Source organism: Eurosta solidaginis, chromosome 4 (genome assembly GCF_040869045.1).
Source record: "Eurosta solidaginis isolate ZX-2024a chromosome 4, ASM4086904v1, whole genome shotgun sequence".
Lineage (NCBI taxonomy): Eukaryota > Metazoa > Arthropoda > Insecta > Diptera > Tephritidae > Eurosta > Eurosta solidaginis.
Window position 1 is genome coordinate 226819919 of NC_090322.1, and position 27284 is coordinate 226847202.

At 37.5% G+C, this 27284-nt stretch overlaps 1 pseudogene; it reads left to right on the plus strand.

The window, feature by feature from the left end:
* The first annotated feature begins 3529 nt into the window (after window positions 1-3529).
* LOC137251047 (protein retinal degeneration B-like) overlaps window positions 3530-27284 on the plus strand; it is a 79181-nt pseudogene continuing 55426 nt past the window's right edge.

The window sequence follows — 27284 nt, forward strand, 5'->3', positions numbered from 1 at the left end:
AACGGTTTCAGCTCATTAAAAGCCCGAATTTTTTTTATTAATTTTATTATATTAAAATTAAAAATTGTTACATTAAAAATGTCAATGCTTTTAAAGAAACTTAGGCTCTTTATTTTTGCGTTTGTAAGCATTTGTGTCAGTATCGCCACAAATAGACCAACAGTATTAGCCAAGCATAAGCGTAATGTCTTGTCCTTTAAAGCGCTTTTCAATAGCCGTAATGTCCTGATGGAACCTTTCGCCATACTCATCGCTGCAAGATCCCAAATCATCAGGGAAAACATCTAAATGATTGTGAAGGAAATGGATCTTTACCGACATACATATTCCCATTTCGTCATATGCCGAAATTATTTCTCCAACAATATTTTTATAATTGGCTGCTCCTTTGTTGCCAAGAAACTGCTCAATAACGGCAACTGTGCCTTTCCATGTGCGTTTTTCGATAGCATTAAATTTTGATAAAAATTCATAACTCGCAACTATTTTTTATACTCAGCTGAGCAGAGCTCACAGAGTATATTAACTTTGTTCGCATAACGGTAATCCGTAACGGCATAAACTAATCGAGATAGATATAGACTTCTATATATCAAAATGATCTGGGTGAAAAAAGAAATTCATTTAGCCATGTCCGTCCGTCCGTCCGCTTGTAAACACGATAACTTGAGTAAATTTTGAGGTATCTTGATGAAATTTGGCGCGTAGGTTCCTGGCCTTTCGTCTCAGATCTCTATTTAAAATGAACGAAATCGGACTACAACCACGCCCATTTTTTCGATATCGAAAATTTCGAAAAACCGAAAAAGTGCGATAATTCATTACCAAAGACGGATAAAGCAATGAAACTTGGTAGGTACGCTGACCTTATGACGCAAAATAGAAAATTAGAAAAATTTTGGACAATGGGCGTGGCGCCGCCCACTTTTAAAAGAAGGTAATTTAAAAGTTTTGCAAGCTGTAATTTGGCAGTCGTTGAAGATATCATGATGAAATTTGGTAGGCACGTTACTCCTATTACTGTATGTGTGCTGAATAAAAACTAGCGAAATCGGATGACGAACACGCCCACTTAGTTCACGTACTTATCTGAAGTCACTTTATCTTGGTATTAAATAAGGCCGAAAAAACTTTGTAAAATGGGTGTGGCACCTACCATATTAAGTAGAAGAAAATGAAAAAGTTCTGCAGGGCGAAATCAAAAGCCCTTGGAATCTTGTCAGGAATACTATTCGTGGTATTACATATATAAATAAGTTAGCGGTACACATGTCATACAAACATATTCCAGGGTTACCCTAGGTTCATTTTGCTAAATGGTGATTTTCCCTTATTTTGTCTCCAAAGCTCTCAGCTGAGTATATAATGTTCGGTTGCACCCGAACTTAGACTTCCTAATTTGTATTTATCGGCATGCCATTGAAAACACCTTAAATCATACACATCATTAAAAAAAATAAAGTTACTGAATGCCTTCTTAAAAAAATACCTACAAGAATATTTGCGCCGCTCAATTTCGGAAAAATTTTGCGCAAACTTGCAATCGCCTCACCCTCACGATCCAGTATTTTACATAATTTAATACGACACCGAGCTTAATGTATAGTGGTGGCAAAATGATTTGAGATGGCTGCATCAATGGTAGAATTTCTATACTTTCTACGCCTATTTTGTAGCACGTTCGCGGCTTCCACTTAAATTCAGTGTAATGTTGATCTCTTTTGCTACCATCCCATGTACACAAAAAGCACTGATGGGTTGGAAATCCACGCTTAACACCCATGAGTAATCCGACCACTTTCAGATCGCAGCATATTTTCCAATTATGCTCATGGTACTTTATCAGCTGTAATATTAATTCCATGCCTTCGTATGTTCCTTTGAGGTTTGTGACATATGCGATCGGGACAGCTGGATGTCTGTTACCGATATGAATCAGCACGAATTTAAGGCTGTTGACCGATGCATCGATGAAAAGTCGCCACTCCTCGGAAATATGAGGTTAACCAATATTTACAAACATCGAATCAATATCACAACAATAAGCCAGTTTTTTTCCCCGATCTTAGCGCAATTTAAAAAATTCGTCATATGGAATAATGCTACGTCGATCACGAGCGGCTGTTATTTTAAAATCAGCCGCCACTATAGTCCACTGCTTAAAGCGTGATGCAAAGAGTTCCGCTGTTCTCTTTGACAAATTTACGTCTCGTACAAGGTCACTGAAGTCGGCTTGCGTTACTAAATGCGGCACTGCAGTCCCTGGGTGTATTGGTACAAATTCCGATACTTCTGGATTCTCGCATCTCGCATTCGATGCAAGAAATGTTGATAGCACTGTTGGTACTACTGTGGGTTCTCCATTGCTTAATTCGAGAACATCATCAAAAATCTCCATTTTAGCCGCTATACATTCTTCTGGTGAATACAGAACCGCTGGAATAACCGATTCTACATTAGCGTAGCGAATTTTGTTGCGGCGAAAGTATTGGTACTCTTTAGTTTGAGTAAAATTTACGCAAAAGTAACACAATTCATTGCAGTGCTCCGCACGTGGTAGCCAAATTGTGGGTAGGTACAGCGTACTTTATTGTTGACCTTCTATCATTAAACTTGCATACATTTCTATAGCAATAGTCTCAGACGACTTGTGGAGTATACCACAAGTAAGGAACCTAAGCAGTCTTGAATATTTTCTGAAACGAATTAACCACTGTTTTCGTAATATTTTTAAAATATTTACTTGTTGCGAATAACTAAGCCACAAACGTAACAAAAGTTATTTCGAGTGCGGCACTGCATTTTTTCTCAGATGAAATATATAGAAATACGTTTTGGCTCAACAGAACTTCAAAAAATTGTCAAAGTGTACATACGTCTCCTAGCAGCGCAACTGTCAGCAATGATGACATGATATGAAACTTTTCGCTCTCTGAGAGCGCGTGAAAATGTGCATTTTTTATAACATTGACCATAGATGCCATCATCCTCAAAATCAAATTTGGGCATTTCGGAATAACTTTGGGGTATTTTACATGGTAAAGGTTTAATTTATGATTTTCACCGAAAACTTACTCAAGATTGTCAAATGGGATATCAAAAAAATCGAATTTTTTCAGGATCACAAATACAAAAAAAAGCTTATTTTACCCGTTAAAAATTTTTCCGTGACAACACGTGAAATTAAATTTTTTGATAGCTAAGATAAAATGTACTTATCTCTTTTCGTGCGTTAATATAACAGCTCATTTAATTTTGTTATTTCTTGTACCTTTTTTACAAATTTTTGATCCGCTTATGTAGTTGAATACACTGGAAATGAAAAATAATGAAAACGCACCGATTTTCTTGGAATTTTTTTTGCGCGTTTTACGCAACTCTGATCTTCAAGACCCATTCTTGGAAACGAATGAAGTTTGTTTACAATCGAATGAACCAATGTTTACAATTGAATGAACTTTAAGACCCATTCCTGGAAACGAATTGAGAGAGAATGAATGTTTCGTATCATGTCATCATTGACTGTCAGCTGATCGGAACAAACACACACACGGCACAGAGTGTGTTGTATCAAACAGTAAGTTAAACGAATATAAATGATGCAATATTGATTGTGCAATTCAATGTTTCATCTGTCATACCAGTTGTAAGTGTTGTAAAAGTCATAAACAGTTTAGTGTTAGAAAGTTACTATTGATAAACTACAAATATATGGAGTAGGATGGGTCGAAAAACAATCTTTTTTTTTCGGAACGCTTTAGTAACCTAAAAATTTGCCCAAAATATGCCAAAAAAAAGTGAAAAAATAAAAACTAAAAATTCAGGAAAATCTGAGAATTGATAAAAATATATTTTTTTTAATTTGACGTGATGCAGACATCTCCATGAGTCTGGCTGCAAAAATTCAGCTCGATTGGATCACAGAAAAAGGGTTAAAAATCGATCCAAAATCTTTCACACAGGCGGACAGACGGACATAAAAATTCTGACGTGTACATGAAAATCGCCGATACACGTGTAGTTTTATTTTTTCTCCCCTTTCCGAGAAAGTATGTTTGTTCCATAGGACAGAATGTGTGTAACGCGGTGCAATGATTGGTGATCCCAGTGTATGCTTGTATTTGTGAGTGCAAAATTATGTTACCAATTTTGGAGTGGACTGCAGGTGAATGCTGGTGTATCGGTGTGTGGATGTAGAAGGCGTTTGGTGGATAGATTTCCGGTGTATGTGGGTGGATGGTTGAGAGGATCGATGAATGTGATTGTGTTGTCAATGTGTGTGCGGCTGAAGAAATTCGTGTTGACGGTTTTGTTTGGATCGCCGGTGGATGTTAGTTATTTCGTGTAGTCGATGTAAATTTTTGTTGTATTTGTGGTCGATGCGAGCATAAAGTTGCCCAAGATATCGGTTGCTAAATCGCGGCACTGCCTGTAAAACAAAGAACATGACAGTTAGCTCACTCTTATATGTAATACGCGCACAGGTGAGTATGGTGGAGGACCTGGACACTACTTCCTGGTGGTTTTACTTTCCGGAGGATTCCGTTGGCCGAAATGCTAACGGATCTGGATCAGTCTCCCCGGTGTATCTTCTTTCACTTAACACTCGTTCATTGTCTCTATTTGCGGGTTGTTCACCGTAAACTACACTTTTATTTTTCTCCTTTTTATACTCAGCTGAGCAGAGCTCACAGAGTATATTAATTTTCTTTGCATAATTTTGAGGTATCTTAATGGAATTTGGTATGCAGATTCCTTGGCACTCATCTCAGATCGCTATTTAAAATGAAAGAAGAAGAAATAACAAAGGCAAGTTGCTACGCTTTTGAGTATTACCATTTGTATGTATCCATGAAAAAGACAATTTTGTCTTCAAAGTTGTAAGCTGAGTATGTAATGTTCGGTTACACCCGAACTGAGCCTTCCTTACTTATTTTTACTATAGCTCTTCGCCATGCCACTTGCCACCTAGCTTTATCCCACCAGCCAGCTGTGTAATTTATATAAATCGAGTCCCTGGGGAGCTAAGCAATTTTAATGACAGTGTTGAAAGGTTTCGTCAAACTGCAGCTCTTGTCATGTGTCTCTATTATTATTTGATATTTGCGTACTTGCCAACCCCTACGGATTTTAACCGAACCAGCAGCCCGTGTACCCTGTTTAATGTAGATACAGAATACTTTGTTGTTGAAGGTTGTGGGCAGTGTTATCGATGTTGATGGTCCTTTGCCGGATATAGGTCCGGTACATTCCGGTAACTATGGCCATTAAGGAAACAGGATTCGACACGGGAAGCTGAGGTTGTCAATTGGGTTTGAGAAGCTATAAATTGCGCTGGCAACCTCTTGAAAGGGTTACGCTACACAACTCCTTAAATCAATTTAGCGGTTTAGTCGTCGCCTCTTACGACAGGCATAACTGCCGCGGGTATATTCTAAGCCCCCTAACTCGCTAGGGATTAAGGAAGACTTTTGGGGAAGGTAACGTTAACCAGTACCGCAAGAAAGATCCAATATACCTATGACACTGAGAAATTTTTCGAGCATATTTCAATGCAAATAAGAAGATTGCTTGACTAAGTGAAAGCCCCATTTCACTTAACTAAAATTGTTTCTTCCGCTCAGGCTAAGCCTTAATGATTCCTTGAGTGTGTGAGGATATTGAGCCTCTCATCAGCTAGTGACATCACGTTGGCTTGGGTGCATGGTGACCAAAGTATTAGGGTTAAAGCCAGTAGCAATTGGCTTACACGATAAAATATGACCTAGGCAAAACAGGTTCATCTTAAATAAGAGTTTTGATTTCAAACCACATCATGACTACAGTCAAATTCAATGCCAGGGAATACAACATGGAATAAGTCACCACAAGAGTGATCTGAGAGTATTAACAGGGCCCCCAGCGGGTTAGGGGGTCAGAATATACCCGCGGTAGGTATGTCTGTCGTAAGAGGCGACTAAGATACCATATCCAAGGGGCTGTGTAGCGCAACCCTTTCAGGCTGCCAGCGCAATATATAGCTTTTCCAAACCCAATTGTCAACCTCACCTATCGCGGCGAATCATGTTTCACTAACAGACGAGGCTCTGGCAACCCCAAGGTCCTCATGGAACTTTGGGGTGGGGAGGGAGGGATGGCCTGGAGGTTTAGTTTGGCAATGTAAATCTTCCCGAGATGGTCGGGATAGCACCTTAATGTGTGTTACCGGAGTAAACCGGATCTGTATCCGGCAAAGGACCATCACATCGATAACACTCCCCTAAACCTTCGGGCCGAAACCTTATCGCTACAACAACAACAACAACAACAAGTATTAACAGGGATGATTTCAGACCACTGCCGGTTCTAAAGCCACATAAACAAACTTAAAGCTTTCCTGGTTTACAACTTTCATGCGCTCTTCATCCGTCTGCCTTTTTTTATATAAGCGATCGAGGTGGATGTTACGGTTAGTGGAATTAATGTGTTATCAATAGTTTGCCCTCTCTCTGTATTAAAGTTCTCGATTGGTATTCCTCTGCCATGCCCACACTACTTGTCCGAAAAATTAAAAGGAGCACGACGCAAGTTGGAAGGGAAGCTAGGCCTTAAACCACTTCGGAGGTTATCGCGCCTTGCATTTATTTATTTGGTCTCAGGCCCACGGCTCTTCTCCTCTCTGTGGCCTCTACCTCATGGAACCTTTTTCAGTTTGAGGGTTATTACCCGGTAAACTGGCTGTCCGATCGCAAGCCAGACTTTGCCCTTCCATATAGGTTAAGGCGGCAATCCACCAAAATTCTTAGCACGTATGAAAATGGAAGCATAGAAATATTAGAATAGTAACCCCAGATCTAGAACATTATCAATAGAACTTTTACTAGAAAATTATCCTATTTCTGAAGATTTTTTTGTGTGTTTCTCCCCCCTCCATAGATTTAATAGACATTGTCAAAGATCAATTGTATGGCGGTGACTATGTTAAAGAAGAGGACCCAAAGCTATTTGTATCTGAGAAAATTAGTTAGGTGAAAGGCAAAAACACCGAACAGCTCGTAATATGTCCTTGATGTGCGCCTATAAAATTTGTCGCGTTGAGTTCCGTTATTGGGGAATGCAAAAGAAGATTACAAAATTCATACATGACGTAGCATTACGAAAAACTATGGTGCGTGCACATCGACAGGCATGGGCGTGGCAAGATGAATGGTATGGCCTAACAATTGACGATATACACGAGATGGAGCGTCAGACACAGCAAGCATTAGCAAAGAAAATGTGTGGTGCTGAGGGTAGCGAAAGTGATGCGGAAGATGGTGAGTGAAAATGAAATCGTGACAACCAAGTTAACGATTTTTATACTTTTCATGAAAATGAAATGGTATATTAACTTTGTCACAAATCTCAAAATTGTAAGTCCTTAAAGGAAATAAGATCGACCCACCAAAAAGTATAACGAAATGATCGGGATAACAAGCTGAGTTAATTTAGCCATGTCCGATCTGTCTGTCTGTTTGTATGCAAACTAGTCCCGCAATTTTTGAGATATTTTGGTGAGCGGCTATATTTAGGTTGTCTGATTAGACATTTGTCGGAACCGGCCGGATCGGACCACTATAGCATATATCCCCTATAAAACCGATTTCTCAGAAAAGAGAATTTCTGTCATATCTTCCTCGATTTATCAGATTGAAGCTTCAGACTTCACTATATACGTTGTCTGAAAAAATGGATGAGATCGGTCGTATATATAGTATATATCCCCCACAACCGATTGCTCAGATAAGAAGCTTTTTGTAATTTTTTCTACACAAAAATAAGTGCAATCTAAATTTTAAACCAAATTTTCATTGGTCTGCAAAAAAGTTAAAGATTTAGACTCAAACTTTTAACAGTGTATTTAAATTAGCTTCATTAAATACAAATGATTTAAGTTAGTTATTTTCCTTATTAAATCACAAATCGTATGACAACCTTATTGAAAAAGTTAAGTCAGCATTTATTATATAATTATAATTTATAATTTATTTTAAAAAAACCAACTTCCAGATTTTTCATTATCAATCAATTCTCTTATGAAACCCAGAACTTCTGGATCAGCTGCATTTACATAAAGTTTCAATTTTTCGTGCTTTCCAATAGTCGAAAATAATCCCACCGCACAAAGTTGTCCATTAACGATGCCCGGTGCTCCACGATGTGCAATACACCTTCTACAATCAGCTAAAGCACAATACATATTTTTTCCTTCGGGGTAATCCACACATTTCTGTGGTTCTACTATAGTATCGTTATGTTTTACGAGAATAAGAGGCTCTCGGTAGTGTCTTAATTGTCGAGCAGTCCATTCATTAATTTGAATATTTTTGCCCACCGAAAGTTGCTTTTCGCAAAGTTGTATTGGCTTCACTCCATGATTATGTTTAAAGGCTTTCTTCAGTTTAATTCCAGCTATATCCGTATCGCATTTTAAATTATTTTGATAAAATACTTTCTTCACTTTGCGATGTGCTCCGCGGAACTTTTCTGCATTAGTTATATTAGCTACAACCTTGATTACATTTGTTTTTGCATCGTTCAGGCATATCGCAGCTGTGATCACTATTTGCATAGTCACTAATGACCCATCGCAATAATATTCTTCCCTATTAAGTAATGCTACCAAATAACGCCGATCGTAAGTTTCCGATTTTATATGGGTCAACAGATAGCTTAGCACCACAGCCAGAATCGTGAAATAATTGCTTAAATTCATTTCTGTTTCTGTTTTTTTTTCGCTGCTTGATAAGAAGTATAAAGTAACTATAGCAAGAAAAGTTTTGTGGGCGCTATTTATATAGAGCGGTGAAGCTCGATGAAATTTTTGAGTGCACGGGTAGAAATCTGCGCCTAAATTTTTAACCGTTAATCGGTTTAAACACTTTTTGGAACATTTTGCTACTAAATTGGAAACCTTTCAATTTAATATTGTCTTTTAATAAAGAAATTTGGTTTTTTCATATGTCCAAAATGTTTCAGATTTAGGCTCAAACTTTTAGCCGTGTGCCTGCCACAATCTCAAACTATTTATTGATAAAAAGCGGCCGTCGTGGTGTGGTGGGAGCGTGTTTCGCATACCACACCGAAGGTCCTGAATTCAAGTTCCGGTCAAAGCAACATCAAAAATTCAAAACCAGTTTTTCAATTGGAAAAAGTTTGTCTAAGCGCGGTCGATGCTCGGCAGTTATTTGGCGTACACTCCAAACGTATTTCTAGTATGAAAATAAAACATGTATCCCGCTAATTTGTAGGGAAAATTAGAAGGGAGAAAAACGAAAATTCGAAGAGAAGTTCGGCCTAAATTTTCTCTGTGATAAATTGCGCCAAGCATTAATTAATTTTTTATTGTTTTATTATTTTTTATGGTTAATTCGTCAAGAGTAAAGCAAATTCTAAAACAGTTAAACAAACAGCTTTTGTTCTACCAAAACAGCAAAGTCAATGTTGTTATGTTTATTCCAGCGAACTGAAATTAGCGCGTAAATATTTGGCTATTCTTTTTCAAAGGAAATTTTAGTTGTATTTAATTGTTCGTTTCTATATTTGTACAGTTGAATTGTGGTACAGTAGTCGCTCACAAATTAGAACCTTTAGTAATTAGAATGTCCAGAAATTAGAATCAATATTTTCAATACATTAAACGATCTGAAATGAGAATCGAAAATTCTAATTTCTGAGCGTATTTTCGTTTTTGTTGCAAAATATATATAAAAAAGGGGAATCGAATTTATTCATGTTACGCTCGGCAGTTGTTGGATTTTCGTAAGGGTTCTGTACAGTTTTTGTGTGAAATTCGATGCGCGTGCACGAGTTTTGGCATTGTTTGTTTAAAAGTAATTCGCTGAAATGCCAAATAAATGTAAGAAAAAGATTTTGTCCTTGGAAACCAAAGTTCCGATCTTGGAAAAGCTTAACAAAGGTGTTCAAGGGAAGCGGTTAGCCCTAGAATTTGATGTGACGCCATCTGCAATCAGCTAATACCTATCATACGGCTAACAAAAAACATTGCACACCGCTGAATATTAGTTATGAAGTTTTTGTTTCATTTTTGGCCTTTTCTATCGATCTTTTATGTATTTTTAATGAAAAAATATATTTATTGTAATTGGAGTTTTTGTTTTTTGGATCTTGTTTTGATTCAGCGTATATATACATATGTGTATATTTAATAAAACAAGTAAGGAAGGTTAAGTTCGGGTGTAACCGAACATTACATACTCAGTTGAGAGCTATGGTGACAACATAAGGGAAAAAAACCATGTAGGAAAATGAACCGAGGGAAACCCTGGAATGTGTTTGTATGACATGCGTATCAAATGAAAGGCATTAAAGAGTATTTTATGAGGGAGTGGGCCATAGTTCTATAGGTGGACGCCATTTTAGGGATATAGCCATAAAGGTGGATCAGGGTTGAATCTAGAATGCGTTTGTACGATATGGGTATCAAATGAAAGGTGTTAATGAGTATTTTAAAAGGGAGTAATCCCTAGATCCATAGGTGGACGCCGTTTCGAGATATCGCCATAAAGGGGGACCAGGGTGACTCTAGAATGCGTTTGTACGATATGGGTATCAAATGAAAGGTGTTAATGAGTATTTTAAAAGGGAGTAATCCTTAGTTCCATAGGTGGACACCGTTTCGAGATATCGCCATAAAGGTGGACCAGGGGTGACCCTAGAATTTGTTTGTACAATATGGCATCAAACGAAAGGTGTTAATGAGTATTTTTAAAGGGAGTGGGCCTTCGTTCTATAGGTGTTCGCCTTTCGAGATATCGCCATAAAGGTGGACCAGGGGTGACTTTAGTATATGTTTGTACGATATGGGTATCAAATGAAAGGTGTTAATGAGTATTTTAAAAGGGCGTGGGGCTTAGTTCTATAGGTGGACGCCTTTTCGAGATATCGCCATAAAGGTGGACCAGGGGTGACTCTAGAATGAGTTTGTACGATATGGGTATCAAATTAAAGGCATTAATGAGAGTTTTAAAAGGGAGTGGTGGTAGTTGTATATGTGAAGGCGTTTTCCAGATATCGACCAAAATGTGGACCAGGGTGACCCAGAACATTATCTGTTGGATACCGCTAATTTATTTATATATGTAATACCTGCCAAGATTTTAAGGGTTTTTTATTTCGCCCTGCAGAAATTTTTCATTTGCTTCTACATAATATGGTAGGTGTCACATCCATTTTATAAAGTTTTTTCTAAAGTTATATTTTGCGTCAATAAAACAATCCAATTACCTTACCATGTTTCATTTCTTTTTTCGTATTTGGTATAGAATTATGGCATTTTTTTCATTTTTCGTAATTTTCGATATCGAAAAAGTGGGGCGTGGTCATAGTCGGATTTCGTTCATTTTTCATACCAAGATAAAGTGAGTTCAAGTAAGCACGTGAACTAAGTTCGTTAAAGATATGTCGATTTTTGCTCAAGTTATCGTGTTAACGGCCATGCGGAAGGACAGACGGACGACTGTGTATAAAAACTGGACGTGGCATCAACAGATTCCGCCCATTTTCACAGAAATCAGTAAGCGTCATAAAATCTATGCCCATACCAAATTTCAAAAGGATTGGTTAATTTTTGTTCGACTTATGGCGTTAAAAGTATCCTAGACAAATTAAATGAAAAAGGGCGGAGCCACGCCCATTTTGAAATTTTCTTTTATTTTTGTATTTTGTTGCACCACATCATTACTGGAGTTGAATGTTGACATAATTTACTTATATACTGTAAAGATATTAAATTTTTTGTTAAAATTTTACTTTAAAAAAATTTTTTTTTTTAAGTGGGCGTGGTCCTTCTCCGATTTTGCTAATTTTTATTAAGCGTACATATAGTAAATAGGAGTAACGTTCCTGCCAAATTTCATCATGATATCTTCAACGACTGCCAAATTACAGCTTGCAAAAATTTTAAATTACCTTCTTTTAAAAGTGGGCGGTGCCACGGCCCATTGTCCAAAATTTTACTAATTTTCTATTCTGCGTCATAAGCTCAACTCATCTACCAAGTTCCGTCGCTTTATCTGTCCTTTTGTAATGAATTATCGCACTTTTTCGGTTTTTCGAAATTTTCGATATCGAAAAAGTGGGCGTGGTTATAGTCCGATATCGTTCATTTTAAATAGCGATCTGAGATGAGTGCTCAGGAACCTAAATACCAAATTTCATCAAGATACCTCAAAATTTACTCAAGTTATCGTGTTAACAGACGGACGGACGGACAGGGCTCAATCAATTTTTTTTTTGATCCTGATTATTTTGATAAATGGAAGTCTATATCTATCTCGATTCCTTTATATATGTACAACCAACCGTTATCCAATCAAACTTAATATACTCTGTGAGCTCTGCTCAACTGAGTATAAAAACATGTGATATGTATTGCACTGGATTGTTTTTTTATATTTTATCGTTTTTATGAATAAAAGATTTCGTTGTAGTTTTTTAGTGCAAATTGACTTAATTTTTAAGGTTTTATACAAATAAAACCACGTACATGAATTAGAATTTTTCAGAAATTAGAATCATCCTAAAAACAAAGTGGTTCTAATTTGTGAGCGCCTACTGTATTAAGTTCATATAGGTTAAGTGATACGTTTACAATATGACTGTACTTTTAACCCACACCGGTGTCTCAAAAATATTTCCTTGTATAGCAAGAAAGCTACCAAGTTTTTTATCTAAACCAAATTCGTTATAAGTTACTTAATCTTATCTGAATGTATAAATCCGAACCGATGTTAATTTGAAGTGTTTATTATAATAACAAAACGAAAACTCATGGCAATTTATTAAATATCAAGGTAAATTTCCATTGAAATATCATATCGAAAAGTCCTTTATATTACGAGTTTAACCTAGACAGGGATCCGGTTCCTTATTGGATCTGTAAGATATCTAATTCGAGTTTTAAATTTTTTTAAGCTGAAGTATTTCATTTAAGGACTGATATAGAACTTCTGCAAATTTAGAATTCCCTATAAATTTTTTTAGTAATTACATAGTAGGCTTTGAATGAATTATTTCTTAATTGGTGTTTTATTTTTATACTCAGCTGCACTTGTACATAGGGTATTACAACTTTGATTGGATAATGGTTTGTTGTACAGGTATAAAGGAATCGAAATAGATATAGAATTCCATATATCAAAGTCGTCAGTATCGAAAAAAAATTTGATTAAGGCCCGGTTTTTCAGTAGTTGGTTAAGCCAAGCTTAAACAAAGTGTGCTTTAGTTCTAGTCAAATTTAAACTCCAGTTAAACTACTTAGTGGTTTTTTTTAAGGTCGCCTTTGGGGTCGGCTTTTTTTATACGGCAACATTGATATTTTATTATCTAGATAATTTGTAGATACGACAACAACTGGATTTTGCTTACACAACAAACATTTAAAACATATTTCTCCAGCGAAATATATATCTAGTTCCAGAGGTTATATCCAACATCATTATCTAGTTATTCTTAAACCAGATAGTTCTCAAGTTGATAGCCAACTTACTTCATTCTCCAATCACTATCCAACCTTTGAGAAATCTCGTAATATTTATAGTTCCCTCGAGTTGATCTCCAACGTCATTAGCATTTTCAAATTATTATCCAATATTTTAGAGATTTTGAGAAATGTGCAGTTCTCAAATGAATATTCGACATGTTTCTCCAGTTGATATACTTCATTTGATATCGAGTTGAGTTTAAGTTGAAAAAAAATCTCCCAGGTGGTAACACCACAGCGAACGGCTATTTATCGTGAGAAATAAACACCTGATTGATAGCAGTAAAGAAGCGTAATTTATCAAAAATAAATTATATATAATATAGTTTATTTAATTTAGTGAAAATACTGTTGTATTGGAATCTTACACTTGAGTCCAGTCAAAGAACCAAAAGTTGGGAACGATCATTTTTTCCATTTTTTCGCTTTATGCTTGTTAGGTATATTCGACGCCGTTTCGAACGAACGCAAATCACCGATAAGCTAACTAGTATTTAACCCCGCCAGATCGACCGCTTAAGCTCAGCTTAAACTTCAGTTAGAGTAGACAGAAAAACTGCAGAATAAGTTTAAGCGGTGTTTAACTGACAAACTGAATTAAAAGCCATGACAGTTCGTCCGTCTGTCCGTCTGTTAACACGATGACTAGAGCAAATAGGTGAGATATCTAAACAAAATTCGGTATACGGGCTTATCTGAACCCAAATGGGTTGGCATTGACGATATCGAAAATTTAGAAAAATTAAAAAATTTGGAAATATGGGCGTGGCACCACCCATATTTAGAAGAAGAAAATTTGTAACTTTAACATGCCTTACGGCTGTTAGAGACATTACATTGACATTTGGCAGAGACAATACCCTTGTCAAATTATAAAGACTAAGCGAAGATAATCAAAATCCATGCTATAAGTCGAACAAAAATCTCCAAATCCGAAAGAAGTTTGGCGTAAAAATTTTTTTCATAACTACCTACAACTTTTAAACTCGATTTTTACACGCTCAAGTTCATGAGTGGTAGCCTCTGTATCCTTTTCGCTTCTTTTGACCGAAAATGAGTTTAGAATAAAACCATATAGATTAGGGTGGGTCGTTTTCTCTATAGGATTTGGGCTCAGGAAAAAAGTTCCATTACGCATACCCAAAAAACTAATTTCCGAGCTTGCGGAATTTAATTTTTTGGGTTTTTTCGACTTTGATTTTTAAGGTTTCTTTTCATAACCTACTAAAAAAATTGTCATATTGATATGTATATAAATATTTTTTTTTTTTCAAAAAACTGTTATCGCCAACGTTTTTAGTGGACTTTTTTGGGTCGGACTGGTATACATGAAAATTTTACAACCAAATGAGAATTTCTTAGTAGGTCATGAAAAAAACCTTAAAAATCAAAGTCGAAAAAAATCAAAAAAATGAAATTTCGCAGGCTCGAAAATGATTTGTTTGGGTATGCACAGGGGAACTTTTTTTCCAGAACCCAAATCCTATCGAAAAATCGATGGCGCGATATCGGTTAACTTTCGTCCATACAACCCACCATTCGACCCACGCTAATATACATATGTACCATAGCGCAGCCTTATAACACTATTAACCGCACAAAGCAAACAACAACAGCGTTTCAAGTGCACAGCTGGGTATGTAATGTTCGGTTTACTTGTTTATTTAATATTTATCGAAAATATCTTTTAAGTATGTACGTCTGTTCTATTTAATTATCGATTATACAGTCGATTATTCGGATATTACAAATGGGATAAGATTATTGCTCAGCTCCGTTCACGAAAGGTATGAAGCCTTCGGCACAGCCGAAGACAGTCCCGTCCTTACTTGTTAATATTTTATTTATTTACAAACTTTAGCCGACAGCATTGCTGATCTGCATGGCAGACCAATAACAAGCAGTACAGGCAGTGAACGTAGAAAATCGAGTGGCGCACCCCCACCGATTGTCACCCAAGAGCCGCCAAGTGCTGACCGCACTTCAGATGAGGATGAAGAAAACTCTGGACAAGAAGTGAGCGCACGTTCACGTTCGCAAAGCATCAAATTGACGAAGTCCAAATTCGGTTCTAAGGGTACGCTACATTCGCCAGCTGGCTCGGCGCATAGTTTCGATTTGCAGGTAAACATTTGATCATGAATATTTAAAATCATTGGTGTGTTTCATTAAAAAAATGCTTGCTTAAAGTGTGTAATTTATGACATAACTGTTAAAATAATTTGTAATCATACACGAAAGTACGAATCTCGTTTGTGTTTACATGAATGTCTTTTATGCCTAGCTGACACACGAGGACCCACTGACATTAAGAAACTTTTTTTTAAATAATAAGCCATCAAACAAGGGTTCCGCTTGTTGATCATCATTTGCACTAATTTTCTTAAACTGGGAACATGACCTCATGTTTTTAACTCAGAAATCCTCTGTAATGACTCCCAAATATATCGAAATGACCGCCTGAACAGGGTTGGAGGTGGAGTTCTGCTTGCTGTACACTCTTCAATACCATCTGAAGAGATTTGCGTAACCGCCACCGATACAACTGAGTTCTTGTGCATACGCACACAACTAGCAAATATCCACATTTATTTGGCCATCTGTTATATCCCGCCATCTTCTGAACTGTCCGTTTATATGCATCACATTTCCTTGCTAAGAACTGTTAATTCGATGCTAAAGCCTTCCTATTCCATTATTGTCTTGGGTGACTTCAATATGCCACACATATCATGGTGCATCTCTGACTTTAATATCGTACCAGTTTCGTAAAAGTCTTCCAACAATGAATTTCTAGACAGAATGTCTGAGCTGTGCTTTCAACAAATCAACATCCAATCGAATAAATTCGGAAGAGTGTTAGATTTAGCCTTTGTGGATGATGACTCTAAATATTCCATTAGTCGATGCGAACCCATTATTGAACCTGAAGATGCTTACCACCCTTCCCTCAAAATAGTTTACGAAGTTGTAAGTAATGCTTGTAACAGCGGAAATAAACGATACAACTCCAGTTATCGCTTCGACTTTGCGAAGGCCAATTTTAAAAAATTAAATCTTGATCTATCTCGAATAGTGTGGCCAATATTTAATGCTGATATGGAGCAAAGCGTTTCTCACTTTTACAATACCATTTACTGTCTTTATGAAAATACGTACCTAAGCGGATTTGTGTACATTCCGATACAAGCCAAGTATGGTTCACTAAAGAGCTGAAAATTTTAAAGAATAAAAAGTCTTGATCTTTCAAGTTGTTCAAAAAGACGGGTTTACATAACCATTACTTGCAGTACTCGATTCTACGCTGCAAGTATTTTCAATTGAACAAAAAGTGTTACAAAGCTTATCTTTGTAAAATGAAAAGAAATATAACTTGCAACCCGAAGACATTTTACGGATTCGTAAACTCTAAACGCAGCGTGAAGGGGTTTCCATCATCCATGAAATTTCAAGATAATATTTCCAGCGATGATCAAGAGATCGCCGACTTCTTTGCGGAATTTTTCAAATCAAATTACTCTATTAAGACCAACGTTTCACCTAATGAATACCCATACCATATTGATTCATGTTATTCAATCAGAGCTCCATTTATATCTTCAGAAGATGTATTATCTTATTTAAAAACTTTAAAAGTATCATATTCATACGGCCCAGACAGGATCCCGACAAACTTTCTTAAAAAATGTGCTGCAAACATCTATCAGCCGTGGCGTTTTCCCAACAATATGGAAGGAATCTTTTCTTATTCCGCTTCATAAAAATGGAAGCAGGTCTTCAATAGAAAACTACCGGGGCATAGCAAAGTTATCCGCTATCCCAAAGTTATTTGAGGCTATTGTTACCCACCACCTAACATTCTCTATTTCCCCTATAATTGCAAGCTCGCAGCATGGGTTCTGTAAGGGCAAATCACCTATCACCAATTTACTAGAATTTACCACCCACGTTTCTAATGGATTTAGAAAAGGCCTTCACACTGATGTAATTTACACCGATTTCAGTAAAGCTTTCGACAAAGTATCACACCCATTACTTATTCATAAGCTCAGTCAACTCGGTTTTCAACCCCGTCTTATATGTTGGGTTTCTTCGTATCTTGGTTATCGTACGTAAAAAGTAATCTTTAAAAATATACTTTCGGGGGTCATCAATGTTTCTTCTGGTGTTCCTCAGGGCAGCCATCTTGGTCCGATTCTGTTCTTGTTGTTCATAAACGATATATCTGGTACAATTAAATACTCAAAAATCTTGATGTACGCAGACGATGTAAAACTTTTCAAATCATGTGCCTCGATTGAGGAACATTCCTTGCTTCAAATGGATTTAAATCACTTGGTTACCTGGTGCAATGTAAATTATATGCCGCTCAATCTCAAAAAATGTAAAGTCATGTGTTTTTCTCGGAGAGTTTCACCACCAGCTTCATATACAATTAACAAATATAGTCTAGAAACTGTAAATAATTTTATTGACTTGGGAGTCATGATGGATTCCAAACTTAGTTTCAATCTTCATATTAATGCTACAGTGAATAAAGGCAAAGGTATTTTTGCATTTGTTAAACGGTGGTCAAAAGAATTTAACGACCCTTACATACCTAAAGCACTTTTTACAACATTAGTTAGGCCAATATTAGAATACGGCTCGATAATTTGGAATCCGCGTTATCAAGTCCATGCAGACAGTCTCGAATCAATACAAAAGCAATTTTTACTATTTGCCTTAAGAAATTTTCAATGGGTCTCTTTAACTAATCTTCCACCTTATACTAATCGATTAAAGCTTATCAATCTTCCAACTCTTGCTAGTCGAAGGGAAATGCTTGGTGTAATATTTATGACAAAACTTTTAAATGGATCAATTTCGAGCCCATTTCTTCTGAATGAAGTGAACTTTTGCGTTCCCTCTCGGACATTGAGACACTTCAAACCTCTTCTGCTGAAACAATGTAGAACGAATTTCGAACAAAATGAACCTTTTCGGCGTTTATGCCAAGATTATAACTCTCACTCAAACACATTTGATAGCTCGGACTCCCTTTTTTTCTATAAAAAAGATTGTTCTCACCTCTCTTAATTAATGTATAATGCGTTTGCTTCTGTTCTCTTTAAGTACTACGCTTGGCTGGTGAAATTTCTTCTGTAGCTGAGCAGTCTCAGATCGTGACGCTTCACAAACCGCTGCCCATCAAAGACTCGGCAAAATAAAAAATAAAAAAATAAAAGTTTATTATATATATATATAAATCGATCGCGTGAACAGGATTAGCCTGGTTTCATTGGGCCACTTGAGGGCAGCGCGCTGCCACTGTAGAGCCATAGTAAATTGCATTAAAATAAATTGTAGAGGGCAACCCTCTTTAGAAATGTGCAAGATGCAACCATACATCAGATGCACTTGGCATCACTAAAATTGTTAGAGTCGAGCAACTCGGAGAGTTTCTGATTGGCTAAAACTGGCGTTGCTCGACGCCATGATTTATTTCGACGCCATCATTAATTTCGTTGCTAAGCAACGTAAAGAAAAACTGCCGAGCTACAGAGTTGCGTTAGCGGCAGTTTTCAGTTGAAAGTGAACCGGCACCAGATTAAGACGCGTAATTTTGAAAACGCACAAAACCCGTGGACAATGGTGAAAAATGAAAAAGTACACTGTACCAGAAAGTAAGAATAAAAAAAAGTTTTATAAATAAAGTTTATAGACAGAGTGAACCAGGAAAGAAAGTTTTTTGTAAATAAAGTTTAACTTAAGAAGAAAAGTTGTAACGAACTAAGAGTGGAAAAGAACAAAGTTTAAATTAAAGAAACTAATATACTTTGAAAACTAAAACAAACTACTTTATTTGAAATAACAAAAAGAAAGCCGAAAGTAAGTGAGTGTGTGGGGCGGGAGCGCATTAGAGCGCTAGTTTCCCCTGGATCTAAAATGGATCCTCAATATGGCGACCGTGGGCCGAAGCCCTGTAAATGCGGCGAGTGGCCGAAAGGAGGCAAGCCTCCCAACAGGCGTGGGAATTAAAGAAAAAAAAAAACAAAAACGCACTTAAAAATTAAAAAAAAAAAATTTATTAATAATTAACAAAATACATATACATACAAAGAAGTTACACAAATTTATAAAATCAAAAAAAAATATCACAAAAAAGTTTAAAATCAAAAAAAAAAAATTACAAAAAAAGTATAAAACATTAAAAACTATTACAAAAAAATATAAAAATTGGAAAAATCTACCAAAAAAATACAAAAACCCTTCAAAAAAAAATTAAAAAAAAAAATATTGAAAAATCTGCACAAAAAAAAAAAACAAGTTTGAAAATTCTACAAAAATATAAAATCAAAAATAGCACAAAATTTCAAAAAAATTACAAAAAGGACAAGAGATTAAAAACCATTACAAAAAATTTAAAAATTTGAAAAATCTACAAAAAAAAAAAAAAAAAAAATACAAAAATTTCAAAAACCATTTCAAAAAATTATAATATTTAAAATCGTTACAAAAAATATATATAAAACTGAGGAAAATTTACAAAAAATTTAAAATCATTAAAAACCAAAAAAACAAAAATATATAAAAATTAACAAAAAACCTACAAAACGAAATCAACGCAAATATGGCAGTGGTGGTGGCTTATGGCAGTGGCTAGTGAAAAAATTTAGGTGGAAGACATTTAAAGAAAATATATATATACGTATAACACAAAAACTTAATAAAAACGGAAATTGGACAAATGCGTGGTGGCAACGGCGCGCACCCACGTATTTGTTAAAGATTAGTTAAGGCGAAAAAAGGGAAAGAAAATAAAAACACCAAAAGGGTTTCGTATTAATAAAAAAAGGAATTCACAGTGTTTTTATTCAATGTGTATAAATACAACAAGTGTTAAGGAAGATGTTAACAAATGTTAGAAAGTTTAAAATATGAAATATATTTTAGGATATTATAACTTACGTGAACGGGCGATTGCGTATACCTTTGCTGGCTGCTGGATTTAAAGAGGACGAGACTCTTTTCCACATGAGCCGATGAACCCACGATACAGCTCCTTCGTTGGGTTTCCCGGCAACAAAGTTGCCATACCGCGGGCTCACAGCGGTAAAAATCTAAGATACATACGTACTACCACTCACACATGCCTGTGTGTATAGTGATCACAAGAATATGTGGGTGGTAGTAACGAAGGAAAATAAACAAAGAAAGTTATGTTACGAGGGGGGGGGGGGAGATATATTTAGGCCTGTGGCCTAAACATACCGGCCCCCTTGCCGTAAGCAACAAAGAAAAAAAAACTGAAAAGAAAAAAAGGAATGACACGTGATCGCACGTCCAGTAAGGCGTTATGTCGATGTGCAGATGCGGACTGCAAGCACTGCACGTCGCACGATGGACTTTGTGTATATTTTGTGTATGTGCATTGCAGTACATAGTGTCCGACTATTTCCAAATTAAATTTGGAGCCATTTTAAATTATTTATTAGAAATCCTATAAAGGATGTTATGGCACATCTTCAGTATCTCAATTTTCGACTTTATTCCTATTTGAATATTTTTGGAGTCGATGGATAATGAATCTGCGTTAGGGTATGTTGGCCTCGTTCAGGGGATCGAGAGCAGGGTTACCGGGGTGTTGACCTCGTTCGGGGTGAACGAGAGCTGGGTTATTTGGGATGGAGGAATATGGACTATTAAAGTTCATTTTCGTTGTCGTTGGGCGGGAGTAGTACCAGCTTCGCGATTGGTCTGCTAATTTGTCCCTTAATTGTATTGACGTCAACAACACGTACACGGTTATCGGAACCTGGATGTGTGTTGACGACTCTACCCATTCTCCACTCGTTTGGTTGTAGGTTATCCTCTTTTATGACGACTAGGTCCACGGGTTTTAAGTTGGATTGTGGATGTTACCATTTATACCTTTTCTGGATCTCGGTGAGATATTCCGATTTCCATCTTTTGCAAAAGGTTTGATGAAGGGCTTTCATCTTTTGCCATCGGTTTACAATTGCGGCAGGGTTTTCACTACAATCGAGTTCAGGTGGAGCTAAAAGATGCCCACCTACGAGAAAATGGCCTGGAGTAAGCGGCTCCAGGTCGGAAGGGTCGTTGGATGAGGGGCTTAGAGGTCTCGAGTTGAGGCAGGCCTCAATTCGATATAAGAGGGTTGTAAATTCTTCGAACGTATATTTATGATCGGACGCGATCTTTTTAAAGTGGGTCTTAAAACTTTTTACCCCCGCTTCCCACAAACCTCCCACGTGAAGCGCTTGGCGGTATAAAATGCCATTCTAAAGTGTGATGGCTGTATTTATTCAATGTTCCGTCCCTTGCTTCACGCAGAAATGCCTTAAATTTGGATCGTAACGATCGCGAAGCTCCGACAAAGTTAGTACCATTGTCGGAGTAAACGTTTTTCGGACAGCCTCGCCTGGATACAAATCTGGCGAAGGCAGCTAGGAAGGACCCGGTACTAAGGTCGTTTGTCGCTTCTAGATGGATGGCTTTGGTCGAAAAGCAGACAAACAGGCAAACGTATCCTTTTGAAATTCGACATCCCCTCCCTCGGTAGGATTTTATATCGAATGGTCTCGCGAAATCTATCCCAGTGTTAGTGAAGGCCCTAGTAAAGGTGGTGCGCTCTTTCGGAAGGATCCCCATAAGTTGCTTTTGTGTCCGCTTCCTGTAAATAGTACAGACCTTACAGTTGTGGATAACCGACCTTATCATGACTTTAACGCGTGGGATCCAGTACTGAGTGCAGATATGACGTAGCATCAGCTGGTTCCCTCCATGCAGGGTGGTCTCATGAGAGGATTGAACTATAAGTCTGGATAACCTGCAAGTATAAGGAAGAATAATGGGATGACTTTCGTTATGGGACATGTCTTTGGATGACCCAGTCCGCCCCCCAGTTCGCATGATGCCTTCTTTATCTATATATGGGTTCAGGGGTAAAATCTCACTCTTCCCATTTATTAGTTTTCCTGACTTCAAATTTGCGTACCCTTCTTGATAATGTTGCCTCTGGCGTATTGTTATCAATCTTCGTGTTGTTTTTCTATTTCGTCAGGAGCTATCGAATGAGAATCTCTTTTAAAGGAGGCTTTAGTTGTTGGGTGCATATTCTGGAAAAACCGAAGAATATAGGATATAACCCGCAAAGCCCTTGGTAACTCGGAAAACCTATCCAGGATATCAAAGTTATTTTTGACCGAAGTTGTATGAACTTTCACGCTCTTTTCCTCCATATTCGTATTGTAATCTTCTTCTTGTGTTGGCCAATTCTCGTCGTCTTCTTGTAACCAAGAAGGTCCCTGCCACCACAAAGAATTGTCGATTAGATCCGAAGCGAGGAGGCCTCTGCTCGCCAAATCTGCAGGGTTTGACGCGGAGCCTACGTGCCGCCATACTTTGTCTCCAACTTTGTCGATGATTTTCGTTATTCGATGTGCCACAAACGTTGACCACGAACATGGTGACTTTCAGATCCATGCCAGTACTATCGTCGAATCTGTCCAAAGGGTTACTTTAATATTGGAAAGTTGCATATTTTCTATGGCCGACTCTATGATTTCTGCAAGTAGGACTGCGCCGCAGAGTTCCAGTCGTGGCAATGATATAGTTTTGACCGAGGCTACTCTCGTCTTGGCCATCAGCAAGTTGGTGAAGACTTGATCCTTCGTTTGTACCCTCAGGAAGACAGTGGCGGCATATGCTTTTTCCGAGGCATCGCTGAATCCATGTATTTCGACATTGTCCTTCAATGTGTAGTGAACCCATCGCGGTATGCGTATATCGTTGATCTTTTCGTAGTCAGTCATGAATGATTGCCTCCGATGTAGAGTAGTTTCAGACACATCTTCATCCCAGCCTGTCCCTTCTAACCAAATATTTTGTATTATTATTTTGGCTACAATTACGACTGGTGCCAGCCAGCCAAGAGGGTCGAAAAGTTTTGCGATCGCAGAAATTATTGACCTTTTTGTTACGGCATGGTTATTGTCAAAGGGTTTCGCTGTGAAGTAGAAGTAGTCGAAATGGGCGTTCCACCTGATACCGAGTGCTTTTACCATGCTGGTGTCTTCAAACTCAAGAAAATCCTCGCTTAATAGGTGTTGCTTCGGTATACCCTGTAGGATTTTCTTGCAGTTGGACGTCCATTTTCGCAATGAGAAACCTGCCGATTGCAATGCCGATGATATTTCGTCCCTTGCCTTGATTGCAATTTCGATGCTGTGTCCACCGGCGAGTACGTCATCAACGTACATGCAATTTCGCAGGATATCTGCTGCCATTGGATGCGATGTCTCCACATCATCAGCTAGTTGGTGCAGCGTTCGAATCGCAAGATACGGAGCACAATTAACCCCAAAGGTTACCGTTTTCAATTCATAAATGTTAATTGGGTTTTTCGGGCATTTGCGAAATATGATTGCTGGTATTTTGTTTGATTTTCATTAACCCATATTTGGCGGTACATTTTCTCTATGTCGCTGTTAAATACGTATTTGAACAGCCGCCAACGTAGTATAAGGATTGTCAGGTCGGATTGAAGAATCGTACCTGGATATAAGGCAGCATTTAGACTTTTGCCATTAGTGGTAGGACAAGATCCATTAAATACGACTCTGACCTTTGTCGTTGTACTTCCCTCCTTTATAACAGCAAGGTGAGGTAGGAAGTAACAGTCATTTGAGTCTGGCGAAATATTGCCCATTTGTTTCATGTGCCCTAAGGTTTCATGTTCGGATACAACCGTTTGAAGGACTGGATTTTTCGCAAGTCGTGTCTCGTTGCGATAGAATTGAGAGCACGCACTTCTTAATGAGGGGCCTAAGTTAAACTCTTTCCTAAAGGGTAAGGAGACTATGTATTTGCCATCGTTGTTCCGAACTGTTGTGGATTTGTATAACTCCTCGCAGTAAGTGTCATCGTTATTGATGCTCCTCTTCTTTGGCATTTCTTCTATCTCCCAGAAAGCCGCCAGTTGTTTGTCTAAAGTGACCTCGTTAAAATATGAAACTAGGGTCTTATTTGTATCAACCGCATCTGTCCGGCCTGTCAAAATCTAGCCGAACACCGTTTCCTGTGCTATTAATTTGTTTAACACATCTTTCCTAATGCCGCCTAACATAATTTGGGGGTATATGTCTCCGCCCAGAATTAGATCGACTGGCTCATTGACAAAGAATCGTTTGTCAGCCAGTACTAAGTCAGGGAATGCTTGCCTAGTGATTGCGTTTATTTGGCAAGTTGGAAGATTCCATGTCAATTGTGGTAAAACCAGCATTATCGTATTGATATTGATTAATGGGTCGGTTGGTGACCGCAGTTGTATGTTGCACGCTTATTTTACTTGTGGAGACATGGTATTATTGATGCCCGAAACTTGGGCATGCAGGTGTTTGGATGGCAGATTAATTCTGCGCTTTAGTTTCTCGGTAATGAATGAACATTCAGATCCCGAGTCTATTAGGGCTCTCGCCGAATAGTCAACACCATTAAAATGAATATTAACCTGAGCTGTCCCTAGTAATACCCCTTTATTTGTATTAGCAAAACATGAGTTCACATTATTAATCGGAGCATTTTCTCTTTCAGCATTGCGTCGTATTTGAGCTTCCCGTGAGGTAGATGATCCGATAGTGCCTGAAGTATTTGTTGGTTTTGGCTGATTCGAAATATGAAGCAGCGTATGATGTCTTAAATGACATGTGGCACAGTTCATATGACTGGTGCACTTTGTTACCGAATGGCCAGCAGAAAGGCAGTTTATACATCCACGGCTGCTCTTAATTTGTTCAAACCGTTTATTGGGTGTTAAACGTAAGAACTTTTCACACTTTGAAATTCGATGTGCAGGACTTTTGCACATCTTACACGTAGGTTTGGCTACACTTGCCTGATAGGACCCTAATTTTTCAGCAGATGTATCTGTTGTCGAACGAGATACTTGGGGCTTTGAGGTTTTGGAAACTGTATCCCCTCTCAGATCAGTCACGGTTTCTAGGGTTTGGAAACGATTGGATAAGAATCTATCCATATCAGCCCATTTTGAAATTTCCGTTTTGTTTTCAATTGTTTGTTCCCAGAGTGCCAGTGTGGTTTCTGGCAGTTTTGTGGAACATAGATATGTTATAATTGCATCCCAGTTTGATATGTCTATATGATGACATTGGAGCGCCGAGATGCAATTATTTATTTCACGTTGCAGTTTCTTTATAGAGCTACCGCATTCACTCTCAACTGCTTTCAAACTAAAAAGAATTTTCAATTGGGCGTTTACTAAGATACGTTTATTTTCGTATCTATCACAAAGATTTTTCCACGCTGTTTCGAAACCGTCTATCGTTAAAGGACATCGCCCAACTATCTCTTTGGCCTCACCTTGAGTCTTTTGGTTTAAATAATATAATTTTTCTACTACTTCGAGGTTTTTGTTACGTATATATATAGTAGTGAACATGTCTCTAAATGAAGGCCAAGAAAGGTAATCTCCCTTGAAAACGTCCGTATAACACGGTGGCAGGCGCACGCGATATTCCCTGTCTCCTGAGCTTTCTTCTTTCTTTTCAGCTTTCTCAAGTTTTTCCGAGAGTTCAGCCATCGCTGCCTGGCACTTGAGAAAGCTGAAGTATGCAATTTTGTGCTTCTTTTTGATAGCTGACAGCTCTTTTGCCTCCAGTTCTGAGGAGCTCAAGAGTTCTTCATATGTCTGCTTCGCCTTCTCCCATAGCGATTTCAACTCCTCCTTTTGGACTAAGAGGGTGTGTTTTGTATGGTCTGAAGGGGACATATCATGATAGTCATTTTCAAACTCAGTCACTGCCTTTGCTTGGCGTATATAGGTATCCATTATATTAAATGAAAATTTATCGAAATATTAATTAATTAATTGCCTTTGCAGAGAGTACTGATTGAAAATGAACTGGAATGAAGGAATGTATTCGAGAGATTTCTCGGTGAAGTGGCCTCGAAGCTTGCAAGAAAGCTAGTAGTTTGAGGGAATGTCCAATTGCGTGGTGGCAACGGCGCGCACCCACGTAATTGTTAGAAGAAAGTGCTAATGCAGCTGTGTTAACGAATTGTGTAAGCCAATAAGTAGTGGCTAGTGAAAAAGTGGTGTTAGTAAAAAATAAAAATAAAAAAAATGTATGAACGCTCGTTATGGACTTTTTGGTAATTTAACCAAGGACTGTATTAGGACTTTAAAGTGATTAGTGTCTTTATATTACCAAAAATATATCAGTCAAAACTGATTTGTGTAGCCGCAAGTGAAAAATAAAATAATTCAAATTTAAAAAATTGAACAAGAAATAAGCCTTTTGGCCACCTAAACAACAACAACAATATATGTGTATGTAACTAAGTGCACTTTGTACTATAGCACCAAACTAAATTGCAAACGTATTGCCCGTGTAAATAAGTGCAAGTGATTTGTATGTGAGAAAAAATTGTATTTATTGATGTGCGCCTAAATTAAATTTACAGGTTTCTGAATAAGTAACCTTAACAAATGGAATTTTTGTGCTGTGGATTAAATGAATTTTTTCAGATAAATCCTGCAAAGGTGAAAATAGAAAAGTGACGCAAAGCGGTGTTTGAGGTTATGTTAACCTTTTAGAGCAGTGTTGTGCTACCTTGAGCTGTGTCCGGAAAATCTTACCGCTGGTGGGGGATTGTTCCGGATAGTCACAAGGCGTGTTGCACCAATTTTAAATAACTGCGTTAAGCGCCTTTTCCTATTTCTGCCCAAGATAAGACC